At 47.1% G+C, this 16,253-nt stretch overlaps 1 long non-coding RNA gene across 1 annotated transcript in view; it reads left to right on the top strand.

Moving 5' to 3' along the window:
* Nucleotides 1-16,253, top strand: part of LOC144155706 (uncharacterized) — a 435,813-nt gene that overhangs the window by 303,719 nt on the left and 115,841 nt on the right. The window contains exon 2 of the long non-coding RNA XR_013319611.1: nt 8,078-8,167. This is a non-coding gene — a long non-coding RNA (uncharacterized LOC144155706). The remainder of the gene's footprint in view (nt 1-8,077; nt 8,168-16,253) is intronic.

The raw sequence follows: 16,253 nt of genomic DNA, 5'->3' as shown, positions 1-16,253 counted from the left end.
CAGAACAGATCCTAACGCCGGTGTGGCTGTGTGTAGACCCACAGCGGGCGAGACACCTGCGCCGAGTTGTATTGAACTTCACGTAGCTGCAGCTGTAGCTACGTAATAAGTCATTGCGTGGACACGCAATCACGCGAGACAAATTTTTATCTTGATGGTTCATTCCGTACGCGATAAGTTCATGTTCACAACTTCTCGCATCGACATGGCACTTCCTTAAGGCTTCAGTTGCTCCCCTTTTCTATGTTATTCCACTAGAAATTCCGCGCCCACCCCTCCTCCTATGAACAATAAGAAGCTTGTTTGCTGTTTGAGCTGAACCTTGCAAAGCGTGGGTCACAGGTGCCAAGGGCGTTAATACTGTTACGTGGCAGCGAGGCAAATGCGACGAAGCGTGGAAGATGTGAGCGATGTATTTACACGATGGTGCCGCACAGCTAATGGATCTATTTACAAGCGGCCATGATGGCTCGAGCCACGAGTCCGTGCCACCCACTGTGTCGTCTTCGTCGGTGATGGGCCCCACAAAGCTATGCGGCACGCCCCCTTGGCTTCCCGTAACAATACCATCTCTGAAAAAACTCGGAGGATCCCTTAAGACTTCTTATAGTTGTGAATTCGAACGTATTAATGAACAATTGAACGCCGTTAGCTGTCAGATTGAACGTCGTAGGGTGTTCTGCGCCGTGCAGAGTGCTCTGGAGCGCCGGTGACTTCTGCGCCGCGGGGCGAGACATGCTGGGCGCACAGGAGAGACGAGCCTTCAAGGGGCCCACCGGCGGCTGGGCGAGCAGCGTTGCACATTGACAGACAACTATCCATGGTTCCAGAGCTTTGAGCTCAGTTTTTTTTCTGTGACTTCATTGCACAATCCAGGAGATCAATTTGATAAAAAATTGTCTTCATTCTCATATGGTAGTTAGCAATATTGGAATGCTATCAGATTAACTGCAACGCTATGCTGACAGCGCATTATCACTAGCTTAACGCTGCTATAACTAGCAAGCAAAATTGTCGTGATGGCATGCTGGGTAGAGAAGATATATAAGTGGGCGTTGTCCTCGAGGTTATTTTTGTAAAATTGGCGAACCGCGCGAGAACTTAACAGCGTTAGAAAAGAAAAAAAAATATTCTGTTGAATTTTATTGGACATTACTTGTGTCCGCGAAAGCTGTGCTCCGGACTTGAAAGATAGCGAAAGATGGCGAGAGGTGCGCTGAAGACAAATATCCTACAGAATAGAAGTGTATAAAAAGCATAAGCGTGCATATAAGAAGTGTATAAGCGTGCATTATTGAGCCCTCCTCTCGTGAGAGTAGTAGATACCTTCGGCACAGAAAATATTGGTCTTGGAAGCTTCTGCATTGCCTTTCTTCCGCATTACCGCATTACCGTTGAAATATAGTATACTGGATTTCAACTAGTATGAAATGAACACAAACAATATATTTCCAATAATATTTAGTTGCGCTGCTATTTTCAATTAACCGTGCTTTCTTAACTGAGTAATGTTGATATGAGCGGCTGTGCCTTCTCTCTAAGACTGCAATTTGTATGTAGTAAATATTGGTTCTCTTCCCCCTGATGTCGTATACAGAATACTTGATCAAATTCCAGTGCATTAAACTTGCAGCCGAATTTGGGGAGCTTTCCCTTCCCATTAAGTCGGCAGTTGCGAGTTTAGCGCAGTGGTATTTCCGCGAAAAAAAAGAAAAAACGAAGGCTTGAAGCTCAGTAACGATAAGACGCTGCACCACTTCAGGAAATTACTTACGGGTAACGCATTTTTCAGCCCTTTAATGGAAAGAAAAAGTATTTTCTGACAGTCCAGCGTTTGCGACACAGCTAAAGCTGTGCGCTACGCGATAATTTTCTCTCGAGGAACCATCACTCTTTCTTGAACTGTAAGAATATCCATCACGATGGGAAGAAACCTTAGAAAGCCGAGCGAGACATAAGAGGGAAGGAGTTCAACCAGCAGCATTATTACGTTGATTCAAAAGGACGAAAGAAAGGGGGTGTCCTCGAAGCCTGGCATTTCCTAAGCAAGCAGAGCCGAGGGTAAATAAGAAATCAGATACAGCTTGTGCAGCAGGAGCTATTTTATTTCCATAAATATAAATGCAGGCTGGGCGAACAGAGAATTTGAGAACTTTCTGGGTAACTGAAAACCACGCGCTAAAAGTTTTCTCCTGGCTGCCAGCCCGGTGAAGCAAATATCCTCCGCACTGCGCCCCAACCGACGCTCACACATAAAAATGGAGGGGACGGACACGCGACTACAAAATGATTTTTTTTTTCTCGGCGATGTCCTGTGTTTTGCTTGCTGAACAACTGTGCAGTATAAAATATGTAGTTTTTAGCTTTGAAAGCCCATTCTCGTTGTTGTGATGTTTAGTAGGTTGGGAGCTGCCTGAAATAAGGGGTGGTCCTGCTCGTGAGCGGCAACTTGCGCCTCCGTCGAAGGGTACTTCACTGCGTAGAGAGTCAATGGAAGGAGAAGCCAACTTGCTAAGCATGCGAAGTGGGGAAGCTGCAATCGGCCAATTGCGACGACATGCTTACCTCTGCAGTGACTGCTTCGCCGAGTACCTGGCGCAAGAAGTGAAGAAATGAGGAAAGGTCTTTGAAAAGGTACGGAGTTTCAGATAAATCAAAACATGCAATCAAGAATGGAAGCGCAGAAGTAGAGGGGTTTCTTGTTTTGCGCGCGAAACATGATTTGGCTTGTCTCTCGTCATGTCTATGCAGATGCCAAATGCGTGGGATTCTGGAAGAAATAAACAACAGGAAAACATGACTCGTCTAAGGAAATGTACATTAAATAAAAATGCGGCATCGAATAGAAGAGTGAGTGGGTTGCATATAAGGGAATAATAAAACATGAAAACGAGGAGACCATCATGACATACCCAAGAAACGTGAGGGAAGCACTGCGAAATGCGCCGGTCATACCTGGCAATTCTTTATAAAAAACTTCATGCTTTTATCCCAGTATAAAAACTAGTTGTATTAGTGGTAGCTTTGTAAGTAAGATACACAGTGTCATTCACATTTACTTATTTTCAATTATAACAAAACAAGACACAGTTATTCTGTCTTTTGTTCGTTCCTTCGTTCGTTCGTTCGTTCGTTCGTTCATTCATTCATTCATTCATTCATTCATTCATTCATTCATTCATTCATTCATTCATTCATTCATTCATTCATTCATTCATTCATTCATTCCAGAAATGAGTAAAAATTTTATAAAGCAGTGTGTGTGCCGTTGAATCTTCAAATAATTTATCCTGAAGAACTATCCATACGAACGACGTCACGAAACTCAGAAATGTTATCCCAAATAAGCCTCAATATAAAGCATTCTTCTAGTTTCAATTTATGAATAAAAGGGGCAGGAAGTGTCAGAGCCCCGTTAATGTGGTAATAGCCTTCTCATGGTGTTTTTGGTGTGCCAAAGTCGTTTGAATGTTTAAGGTGCCAGAAACAGGAACCGGTCGCCTTTTCTATCAATAAAACATCCCGTTATGCTTTTTTGGACGCTAGTAAAGAAGTGTTTTTAAGTAAGAGAAAAAATAATATCGCAATCTTACCGTGTTTTTTCTACCAAGCAATTCCACTTGTTCGCATTCACAAATAACCCCTTCAATAAACACGAATTTGTCTAAATTAGAAATTTAATCTGGTCGTCTTAGAGGTAAAGGTGTCATTTAAGTACTGAATTTGTGCAATATAGGTTTGAGTATTACCTAATTGGTGCCAATACAGTGGTGCTAAGATGCAATAGAACTACAAACGCCACGCTACAAGTCAGATTTTCCCCTTGCCCTCAATCTCCCTCTATAATCACGTTTCTCGCTGCTAATGATGAATGTCCAATCACAGAGGGAGACCAGCAGGGAAGGTGAAATGGGAGTACTACCCCGACGCTTGTAATTGTGCGCAACAACGGCCTTGAGTTTCGCTATGTCGCTGCGCAGCGTGTGACGTGCGGAATGGTGTGGCATCAGGCAACCTTTCGGAGGTTCAGCATGAAGAGGTAGCAGGCGACGTGCGGCAGACCGACGCGACGTTTAGGCCACGTCTCATCTGCAGGTCTCAATAAAGTTGTTTCCTCCTCCTCCGCGTTAGTGTAGCCGTGTGCCGCTGGGGGTTATTCGACGCCCACTGTAGTCGGGTGTAAGGGGGAACGAAAACGCTGTCTTCGTTGGGAACTTCAATTCCCCTTTTGTTCCTTACCTTTTGTTTCTTTGTCGGCTTTCATTTGCCATTCCGTTTTCTCAACTTTTAATTTGTCCCGCCGTCGCATAAAAATTTTTCTTCCTTGAAGAATATAAAAAAGGTGTTTTTTTTTGGACGACGAAAGAGAGAAAAAAAATTGTTCGAGCGAGTTTTTATTATTCCATCTGCTTAAACAGTAATATTTGGTTCAGATAGTTCGTAACCGCCTACACATGATGATTGATGATGATGATTGCTATTGGTCTCCCCTTTGAAGCGGGGTGATGGCATGTCATCTTACCAAAAAGGACTGATATACCTATGTTTTATACTCTTGGTTTAATGCTAGCTCTGCTTAGAGCAGACACAAAAAAGTCATTAGGCACAAAATACTTTTTTTTTCCTGTCACAGGTGGTCACTGTCCTAGGCAATATTCCCCTCTCTGCTTTTCGTCCACCAGCATTCTAACTTCTTTTCGTCGCCTCGACACCCTTGAAGTTAGCTTCCTCTGGCTACCCTAAAATCCCAGGGCTTCTGGAAGCCGAATATTTCCCTCGTGTAGATTTGGATGGATACCCTCACATTATAACACTATGTGCGGCATAGTTTCGGTTTCTTTTCCGCAGGTCACGCATACCCCAACATTTTGTGAATAGGCTCCCCACAAAGCTCTTAGTTCGCAAACAACCTGCTCTAGCCTCAAAAAGCAAAGCACTGCCCTGGGAATTATCTTAGAAATTTTCCTTTCTGATGTCCAATTTCTCCTACACCAAGCAGGGTAGGGCGTCTTCACAACATTGCTCGAGAATGATCAATCGAAGTGGCCTAGTGTTCAAATTTGACGAATGATGTGGCCGAGCGTTCACTTTGAGGGAAAAGGGAGACTGCGCTGGGACAAAGCACACTGCAAAACGCCATTCACGCCTTGTGTGTTGTCCCTAAGCACACGCACTTTTTTTGTCAAATCTTATGACGGGCTACGTGATTCGCTGAATTTGCGCACTTGGTCACCTCAATTGGTCGTTCTGGGGCACTATAGGGAAGACGACCTACGAACACTTCTTAGAGAGTATGAGAAACGCGACACGCTTGTTGACATTGTAAAATTTTTGAGATGTTGAAAAAGGTTCAGAAAGTGTTTCACGGGTCCTTAAGGATACGAACTCTTGTCGTGCATTTCATTCTGTCTCACTTCAGAACCGGATGTTAGTAAAACTTTCATGAAGGCAACATGTATCTTTTATTTAACTGAAATGTTATAGTCTTTATAACTCGCTCATATGCCACCTCCGTACCTGGATGACGTTTTTATTTAAAAAATCACTTGCATTACCTCCATGCCAGTATTCAAGCGGCGTGATCGAATGGAACCGGAGGCCCTACTAAAATCACCTAATTATGTTAATGGGAGGTAACTTCGTTGTCCTCCGCAAATCGCACAAACTAATCTCAGTGGCGGCACAGGGGCTGTGCGAGAAAGCGGCTGGAGAGTCGCCAGTCCCTCAATGTGTTTTTCTTGGTAGCTCGGTTGATTGTTTGAAGTTTCCATAAAATTGACATGAATATCATTGTGACAGGCCTGTCTGTCTAATACAGCAACATGTGTTTAGTCTTCATGGCCCGTTTGAAGAGCTCCTGAACAGAAACGGATAATTTTTTTTCACTTGAACGTTCTTTCAAAACTGCGCAGTGACCATCATAATGTGGTACTCATCTATAGGCTTCATGCACACACCTATCGTCTGATTTACTTTCATTGCGCTAGTTTTTTAATAGCGGAGCTCTTGAAGGGGGAGCTTTTCGCAAGTCTGCTGTAGGTCGTGCGTCACGCAGGAGTAGGAGCAAGTTGCCAGAGCGGCCGATAGATGGCGCAGTGGTGTCGCAGGGGCGGGTTCCTCTCCCTCCCGAAAGGTGAAGGAGGGGGAAGGGAGCCTCCCGCCTCTGACATTTAGCCGACGATTCCTTTGCGAGAACCGTAGAATTCGCGCTACCATTTTACCCTGGTTGTTATACGTCTCCGCTGCTACAGTTTGACAGAATCAGAAACTTTCTAATACGGGTGTAGTGTCAGGTGAGCCGCAATTGACCACGGAATAGCGCACTTAAGGCCACAAAGTTTTGCGAGGATTTGAAGCTGACGCAGACGAGGAAGTAAGCATTTTGGTCGAACGTTTCAGGGTCTGTCCTGCAATGACAAGACCTCGCAATAATTCCAAGCCAATTTTAGAGCCGTTCTTGTAGCATCATAATGACACGAGAGGGGCAGGGGCGCTCAAGACGCTTCTTATTGTGCGGGAGCAAATAAAGTACCACGAAACTGTACCAGGTATGCCATCGCGAATCTTGTAACCCCACTACAAGCTGACAGCATCTGGTCGGATCCCTTCAGCGAGCGTGTGTCAGAATGGTACAAGGAGTACGCACGCAAAGTCCTCGAAATAAAGTTCAGCGAACACCGCTTTGCCGTGACGCACGCGCTGAGCTCCAATTCACAAAGGCTTTATTAGGTGGTCGATCATTTCGCTACATGAGCTGCGCATGAGGTGGGCGGAGCACACAAAAGAGATGTTCGCTCAACGGCGTCGTGTTTTTCCAGCAATGATGATCAAGAAGAAAAAGAGAAAAAGAAGGTAGGCTCGGTCGGGGCTCCGGTTAATCAAGCACGCACACAGGGAAAGCATTAGGAAGCGAGGGGGCATTATCAAACTACGAATCTTACGGCGTCGAGCTCATCGAACTTCATACAAAGCGCGCACTGCGGGAAAAAGTCAGAAAACAAAGAAAAAAAGGAGCCGCCCATTTTTTTTTCGGTCTCTGCGAGAAGTTAGCCCACTTAGGAGTGTGTATTTTATGCTTAAATTTTAACCCAAAAAATATCCCGACCATGCGGAATGTCGTACACGCCATTAAAGCTGTTTTCTACAGCACCAAGCGGCGCTCTTGTAGAAATAAAAAAGGCCATTAAGGAATGTTTTATTGTTCAAAGCTTGTGGACTATGCACGCGAGAAAAACGCACTTTTCATTCAGGGCAACAAAGGAGAGCCGTGGACACGAACAAAGTCCTCGCGAATGCGATGAGTCAATCAGAACGTTTATGTGACTACGAGGTATATTATGGAACTGCATAGTTTAGAATAGATAAGAACGAACTGCAATTACTGCAATTTCTTTCCGTGCAAAGCCAAGGCCGCATGGCTGCTGTAGCGCCAGAAACTCATGTTCGATATTTCTATTCGGGTTAATGCGCTGACGCTTCACGTGGGCCATGGCTGCTCCGGAACAGTTTAGACTGCCAGAGTTTTCTTGACGTACAACAATTATTGCCCTCGCGGAGTTCATTTTATTTATGCGCCATGAGCAATTATGTATCCTCCACGTACGAAAGTCAAAACTGCCACTGCACACTCACCCACGCAGCACCTAATCTACTAAACCACTGAGGTTGCCGCAGTGTACAATCAGCGTTTATAAAGCAGCCTTAATATAGCGACCCTGACAACTTCCGGGCTGCGTAGAAGATAACTAGTTCAAAAAAAATGCCCTCTTTTAGTGTAACTGCTATCATACTGTTTTTATTGAATAATTGTTGTTCGTATATATGTGCGTTTATATATATTTTTAATTCCTTGCAAGTTTTACCACTAATGTCTTGTTATCGCAGTAATTTTTAATTTACTGTTAACTTATTAGGTACTGTTTACGGAGCCTAGACCCTATTTTTACTGCTTATACCGATACATTGCCGCCTATATTTGTACATCATTGTCTGCATCTTCTTTTTAAGTGCCGTACGACGATACTTGAAGAACTAAAACTTATACTTTCATTTCAATGTTTGTTATAATTATTTCCAGAAACCTCAAGCTCACAAGTACGCCAGCAGAGTTCAACAAATCTGAAGTCTGCGCAAAATGGCAGACACGTCCAAGATGAAGTGGCTTACGGTGAGTGCGTTTTTAACTAAAAGATTTAGTCTTCGATTTTGCAGCGAAGCTGTTGGCCTCTAGTTGGTCGTTTTTTTTTGTTGTTTTTTTTTCGTCCGTATGCGTGAAAACATTCTGGTAGTGTTAACCCCCGTAGTAGCACATACCCGAACAGGTGTATTGGTGAACGATTTCTGAAGATTTTTGTGACATTAGGCCTAACGCTTCGTTTTGAAGTCTAACCATGTTAGCAGGTACCCGAAGCTTGACGTCTATGAGTTTCATGTTGCTTTCTCCTGGCATTAGTCCTAAAGTTATGCATTGGAGTTTAGTGACTAAGAGGTTCTCGCAACTTAACGTACAATAAGTTGAATGTTGACTTCTCCAGGCATTAGGCCTAACGTTACGTTTCAAGACCAAACGACGTTGGCGGTACCCGCATCCGTTTAATATAAAAGATTTTTAGAAAGTAAACATGACCATAAAAGTGAACCTATCAACGTCCTAATGAGCCTGTATATCGCGAATGAGTCGCACCCCCCAACGTACCAAACTATTGATATTTATACCGTAAATAATTCCGGCGTGCTATACCAAAAAAATACAGCATGGCTGCTGACATTATTGATCTTGAGCGTACTAAAGGACTTTAATGAACATAGTGCTACTAAACTGCCAAGTGTCTGCAGTCAGATTTATTTACCGCAGGGTACCTTGACTCTCCGGCAACTTCCTCTATTCCCGACACGGTATACCAGTTCTCATTATTTCCCTGGATTTTTTTTTTCTGCCCTTTTCATATCTCGCACAGTACTTTGGAGATCTAGCGGAATATTGGTTTCTTTGAGAACGAGTAGAACCCCGCCGCGGTGGCTCAGTGGCTAAGGCGTTGCGCTGCTGAGCACGAGGTCGCGGGTTCGATTCCCGGCCGCGGCGGCCGCTTTTCTGATGGAGGCGAAAAGCAAAAACGCCCGTGTGTATGAGATTTCGGCGCACGATAAAGATCCCCAGGTGGTCAAAATTAATCCGGAGCCCTCCACTACGGCGCGCCTCATCGCCTGCGTTGCGTCGGCGCGTTAAACCCCACAATCAATCAATCAAGAACGAGTAGAACGCCAGTTGACTTTGCTTACACCAGGTAAAACACCCCATAGAGGAGGAGATAACCAGTATAAATAAAAAAGAGAGAAATACACTTACTACAAAATTGAAATAATTACGGGGTATTTGTTTAGCTATTAGTTAAAGTCCCACGCGTAGCAAAGCAAACAAAATCCCAATTTTCCTTAGCAGTACCGGGGAGTGATTTCTCAGAGCGCCGGAGCTGCTTCCTAAGTTCGATCGCGCTTTTGCTTCTTTCCGCATTAGAGCTGTAAAAAAGGTCGTGCGAACGGCAGCGGCAGCAACAAAAAGCGTTCTCGAGCTGCGAGGAGCTAAAAACAAAATTTAATTCCGAACTTGCTTTCTCGAAAGTCTCAATATATTCGTTTCCTCGGAGTTGCCGAGAGAAGGCGCGCGCGCGCGTGCGCGCGAGATGCAGAACTCTTGACAAACAAGGAGAAAGAAGCAGAAAGAGACAACAGTTGGCAATTTCATTTTCCGAGGGTTTGGTTCCAGAAGAAGAGCGCCCGCACGCACGAACAGAGGGGGCGAGGAGGTGGCGAGGCCAGAAGCGAGCAGCCCGGCGTCCAGACCCCCTCTTTGGCCACCGGTACAGCCGCGCTCGGAGGTCCCTCGCAGACGCGCCCGACCACCTCGGCCAGGAGGGCAGCGGTATATATATACGCTCGCGCAAAATCGAACCCATAGCAGCGAACAACAAACTGCCTCGCTTAATGCGCTCATTTTTCATATAGTACAGACCTCTTTCCGAAGAGATCAGTAGAGCTGAAACTGAGCGCTCGCAGAAGGCTTGAGAGCGCGGCAGCGCGCGGAAGAGGAGGGGAGCGGCGGAGGCAGAGTACACAGCCGGCCGGCTCTCCGGCGCCTCCGACGCGCAGAACCGGTGCACGCGCCGGGAGCGGCTCACAAAGCGGGCCGCTGATGCACGAGGCTAAATTCGGGGCTCGGTTCAAACTATATAAATACACCGAAGCGCGCAAGACGGAGGAAAGATGGTGGTGGCAAAGGAATACGCGGGCGTAAAAGGCCAGGCCGGGAGAAGCTTTTCGCGCTGCTGCCCCCTCCTCTGAGCTGCTCGAATCCGACCCGGCGCCTCTTCCGTGCGCACCTTTCCAAAAGAAACTGCTTTATTATTCTTCACGGCGCGTTTTCTAATTCATCGGTTGGCTCCCATCCGCGCAGCAGCGTCGTCGCCATGTTTAAGCTGGTCTCCCGGCTGGAGAAGTGCGCCTCTTCTAGCGGGAATATTTCAGACGATCCTTCGCGGCTTTTCTTCGGCTCGCCTCAGCCAACGCTGCCACCTCCTCCCCCTCCTCCTCCCCGGGCCTCATCGCAGCGAGCCTTCTTTTGTTCAGGGGGCCGCGAGCGCGCCATCTTTGTCGCATGCCGTCGAGAGAGGAAGATGCGGGAAGAAAATCGCATCACGGCGGCGTCGACGGCTGCGGGAGGGATGAGAAAAAGGGGACGCGGCGCGATCTCATTGGCTCGGCCATTAGCAGGTGTACCCCCGGGAAAGGGACCCGTCACCTCCCTTGGACGGCTCTCTCAGCCGCGCAGCTCCTCAGGCACGCGCCCGGGTGCCTTGATGCGCCTCATTAGCATACCGAGGCTGCCGCCACCAGGGAGCCTCGGCTCGATGCGGAGGTGGCACGCTCTGAACGCCACCTTTGCACCACTGTCGTCGCTAGTCTCACGAATCGACACTCATCACGAAAAGGAGCTGAAATGGTGCGGAACAAGTTATGCGCAGCGAAAACTGCTTTCTCTGTTTCTGCTTCAAGGCATGCTGCATTGAACGACTGAGACAAACAGTAATCGATAGTTGCGGATAAAATGAGAGACATGATGAAGCCCCGGAGTTGACAGCCGATGAAATACTAGCAAGCTAATATGACAAGACTTTCAAGCGCCAAATATTTTGTGAGCGGGCGTAAAGGAAAGAGACATGCGCTACGTCCCCTGTCCCCTTTACGTCCCCTGCGTCCCATTTGCGCCCCCTGTCTAAATATTTGGCTCTTGAAAGTCTCATCATGGGTTACCAACTAGCTCGAACCCACACGTTTTAAAGCGAAAACGGTTAGCTTCAAGCGCTTTTCCCGGTATGTATTCCAGATGACCGCCACACCCTTGCTGCCCTCCTGATCTGCTGCAAGCGAGCAACTCAACCCCCCCCCCCCCCCTCCCCTCGCACAAACACACACAGAGTCCCAGAAATAAATCGCAAAAGAATATTGTGTAAGCATATGCCAAGTAGCCACGTCAAAAATTTTTGAGCACTTTCTGTGTCGCTTCACTTGAAAGTCATAGCAACGAAATGGGAATCTAAACATCTAAACAAACCGTGGCACATATCTGGTTATGAACAAAAAAAAAAACACAAGTGCGGTTCACACGGAAACAGCGATTTTCAGGGTAGCGTTATCAAAGTAAAGATACTTTGATAACGAATACCGGTAAAATTATTCTTATTTAGAAAAAAAATTAACTGAGCTGGCCAGTACAGATGACACAGAAATATAAATTCATTAAATCCAATTCAAGCACAAAGATAGGATTGGCCTGCGCAGTTCAGGTATTGCGTTGCTCAAATTGAAAACACACGAGGGTGGCGAACAACGTAGGCAGAAAAGGGTAGTCTTTCTGAGCAGATGAAGAACGGATATTTCAACCTTTAATAAGTTTACTGCGTGGCCTTTTTTCGGAGTGAAGATTTCGGATCGAATTCTGAAAATAATAAAGCGTTTACGATAGAACACCATCAGCAATTGCAAACGACATGCGAGACAAAGATGCGTGCGGGCCGAGTGGAAGCGACGCCACCATTGCGGCCCCGGGCTTGCTACGAGATTAAAACTCGTTCCGACGAGCAGCCAACGATACCTCCACGAAGTTTTCCGGGCCCGCATTGTCTTATCAGAGAAGACAGAGCTCAGTCAGCGTGGCCCGTCCGAAGCGATAGACAACGTCCACGCACACACAAAAACCGAAATCCCATCTCGGTGAACCGAAAGCGCCCAGCGAAGGGCACAAAAAAGGGGAAAAAATTAAAGCTCGGCATTTGGAAAGAGCAGAGCGTCCGGCGGCGGCGGCGGCAGAAGAGAGAAACAATGCGCCGCCCCCGCGAGCGAGCCGCCGGCCGCGCACGTCCGCCGAGTTGGCATTCGTTTTAGCTTCTCGCATTCGTATCTCGGCCGCGTTCCCCCGCCGTTTCTTCTTGCCACGCACGCGGACAGAGAGGGAGCCTCGAGGCAAACAGACGCACGCACGGCCAGCTTTCATTTACTGCTCGGGCAGCCGGCCCTTTTGCATTTGTGTGCCGCATCCCCGGGCCGAGGCTCGCGCGCGGCCGCCGGGCGTCCGGAAGCAAACAGATGCAGCGAGAGGGGCGAAAGCTTTGTCCATCTCGTTCTAATCTCATTCCTGAAGTCCGCGCAGGCGCATCCCCTTCCGCCGTTATCCCCTCGGACGTCCCCGCCGCTCCTCCGGTGCCATCTATCTTTAATTTATTCATTTTTGCTTTCCTCTCGGGCCGAGGCTGCTCCGACTTTTATTCTAATACAGTTTCTCCCCCGGCATTCGTGCTGCTGGCGAGGTGGCTCATTCCGGCGCATCGAAGCCAGGTCTGCCGGGGAGGCTCCATCATCAGAGGGAGACGTGTTTCCTTTTGATGTCCTCAACAAAGCTGGCGGCGCTCTCGGCGAGCGCCTTAACGAAATAAGCTCGCGCGGGGGGAGGGCGAGGCCGCAAGGAACCCCGAAGCACAAGGAGTGCAATCAATGCCACAGACGGAATAATAAGCGACAGCGGCCGCGGAGGAACGTGCGCGCGCCTGTCGACAGCGCTGGGAGCGATGCAAATGGGGCAGCTGCGGCTGCTTTCTTTCGGCCGCCCGTGCACCGCTGCTGCCGTGGCCGTCGCAAACAAGGCACGTCGGGTGGCGGCTCGGGACACGTCTTCGGGTGCCACCCGCGTGGGCAGAAAGGAACCCGGCCCCTTGTTCGCCCGGCCGCGTAAAGAGGGTGCTCTGTATGCAAGCTAAGGTAGCAATTCCTTCCACAAAGCACTTTCATTCGCCCGGAAAAGCTTATCAGCGAAATGCTGTAGTAAGAATGCGGAAGTATTGCTCTGGCGAGAGTTAGTTACGTTTGGAACCCTCGGTTGCGGCTGCAGCGGCTACAACAGCGAATGAATAACCTTGTATTCAGTTAATTTGACCTTTGGACAAAACACTACAACTGCCATGACAATAACTGTCATTCCCATTTGTCTTTACGCCTGAAAGTAAAAAAAAATATATATTGAATTCACAGCGCAACCAACAAGGACGAGAGGGAGCGCGAGGAACCCAGATCTCGGGTTGTTCTTGTTGCGACTTTAAGTATGGCACATACCCCATCAGGTGATCGGGCAATCAACACAAGACAGTGAAAATAAATAGAATTATTGTTTAATAACGAGGCACTTAGAAAAGATAGTTTAGACTGGTTGAAAAGAGTTTTGGATCGATAAGCGACAGAAAAAAAAAGAAAAGAAAAAGAAAACTGAAAATTCAAGGCAGGAGTAACGAATCTAAATCATAAAGTGAATCTATTAGAATTTTCAATGAAGCGCAGGAGGGCAGAGCATACATAAGGCCAGAACCCCGTTTAGGAAGCCCCGAACGATAGTAGAGCCGGAACTGATAGGGATATCGCCAGACTGCGAAGCGGCACCTCAAGGAACTGATGTCTGAGACGTGAAAAACGTCGACATGTCGAAAGGTAGTGTTCGACAGATTCGTAACCGTTACAATAGCTGCACAGCGCTCTTGGCGCCAGACGAGACCTGTGCAAGTACCTATTTCACTGGGGTACCCGACAACATAGCGCTGTAATAATAACCTCTGAGTTGCACGAAGGCAGCACTCAGATTTCTATGACAATTTTAGATGATTAAAATATCTTAAAGACAATAAAACTGACTCTTGCTGTTCTTGAAGTCTCAACAACCTACGGTACCTAGCAGCGGTTATTAAAGGGGCCGGTTGAACGACTTCTACAGCAGGCCCACAGAGTGCGATCCTTGCTAGAGAGTCTGCGGTCTCGTTTAATGTGAGCCCCGCATGTCCAGGAACCCAAAGAAGGTGAATTTCAGTGAGATTAGGTGCCAGAAGTGACCGGAACGTCCGCAGAGGGGGAGTGTCTTTAGGGGAAGAAAGGGCTAAATATACAGAAAAAGAATCTGAAATTATGATTGGAGATATAATTGATGCATCAACTTTCGTAGTGCCAAGACAATTGCCGGGAATTCCGCTTAGAATAAGGGGATAAAATCAACCAGGCGAACCAAAAAAGGACCAGTTAAGGGGAGAGGGAAATAGGCCTATACCGGATTTTTCTTCCTGTTGAGAGGCGTCTGTATATATTATGGCACCTGGTTGCATGGAGGCCAAATGATCTTGGAGGAGACGATTGAGCAGTCGGGCTGGTAATAGTTAAGTATTTTGGGGAAAAAGATTCCGGAAGTTGACAGAAAGAGGAGAACACTTGTCAAGATATGAAATAGCCTTATTTTTCGCTACACGTAACGCAGAAAGGAAGGTTTGTACCAAAACGTTTTGCGGACGTAAGGATCTGGGCCACTGGTGCGGCAAAAACGCAGCTGGTTCAGCTATAAAGATAAACTGCGCCCTGTTAACCGCTGAGCTGTAGGCTCTCAGAAAGGTTTCCTCAGTAAGTATGCGAAACCTATTTAGCAGAGGAGGAACGCGCGTTTCCAAGTAAAGAACTGCATTAGCTGCATTCTCAGGTAACCCCAAGCAGCAGCGAAGAGCCTTGAGAGAGATTTGAAACCTTTTGTAGTTAAGAAAAGATCGGCTCTGGCGATTAATTAAACAGATGGAACACAAGATATCAAAAACTATTGCGTTATGGTCATTACTAAACCCGCCGTCAACAGTCGTCCAAGAAGACACTGACACACCTCGAGAAGATATAGTTAAATCCAAAACAGGTTGCGTTAGTCCTTTGAGGTAAATTGGAGAATCCGAATTTATGCAGGTTCAATTGTTATCCGTAACGCAATCCAGCAAGCGATTACCGCAAGAATCCGTCCGGAAGCCCCAAGTAACGTGGCGGGAATTAAACTCTCCCACAAAGGTACAGCCGAAGGCACAGCCGAAGCAATAGCCAAATCAAGTGGTTCGGAATCAAAGACACCACTAGGAAAGTAAGCGTCCGCCAATGAGAAGGGGAGACAACCAGGCAGCTTTAACTCCACCACTGAAATTTCTCAGTCTGGGCGCTGAAGTTGGATGGACACTTTTGCATTGGGTGCAAGCTTTGTTGAAATCAAACTTTACAGACCGCCACCTCGGGTAGCTGCCTAGTCTGCAGGTGCGGGAAATTAATAAGACCAAAGTCTTGGTTGCTACTCAGCCAGGTTTCCTGTAGCAAAATTACGTCTGGAGAGAATTGGGAGCACAAACAAAGTAAATCCGCCCCAAAGACGGCTGAAACAGAGTGAAAATTCGACTGAAGAACTTTGAAAGCCCCTATGATTCGAAGAGAACCGCCGCTGCAGCAACTGTAGCCTCTATTGTCTGATTCTTGGGCTTTAAACAGATGTACCTTTCTTGGATTCTGCTTTTTGCTGCACTTCCAGAGCCTCAGCACTAGCTGATCCCGAACTTTTACTAGACTGAGGTACAGACCCCACATACCAAGCCTGAAAGGGACACTGAAGTGATATGTAAACATTGCGGGATTACTAGCGCAAATTGTAGCCCGGAGTCCCCAGGCCATGTTTCGACCACTCTGGGCGCGTTTACGCGATTTTATTTAGTAGAAAAATTAATTCGAAAATGCTGTCCTCCTTTCTTTACGCTCGCCCATTTTCTGTGGCGTTTTCGTGTGACGTCAGGAGGTGCCGAGCTCGCAATTGACTGCGCTACTGCACGGCTCCCCGGCCTTCAGACAGAGTCAGTCGGCCCCAACGTTTATAGAAC

The sequence above is a fragment of the Haemaphysalis longicornis genome, unplaced genomic scaffold, assembly GCF_048455015.1.
Source record: "Haemaphysalis longicornis isolate Haplotype H1 unplaced genomic scaffold, Haemaphysalis longicornis Haplotype H1 scaffold_1, whole genome shotgun sequence".
In the NCBI taxonomy this organism is placed as follows: domain Eukaryota; kingdom Metazoa; phylum Arthropoda; class Arachnida; order Ixodida; family Ixodidae; genus Haemaphysalis; species Haemaphysalis longicornis.
This window is presented reverse-complemented; position numbering and strand designations above follow the sequence as displayed.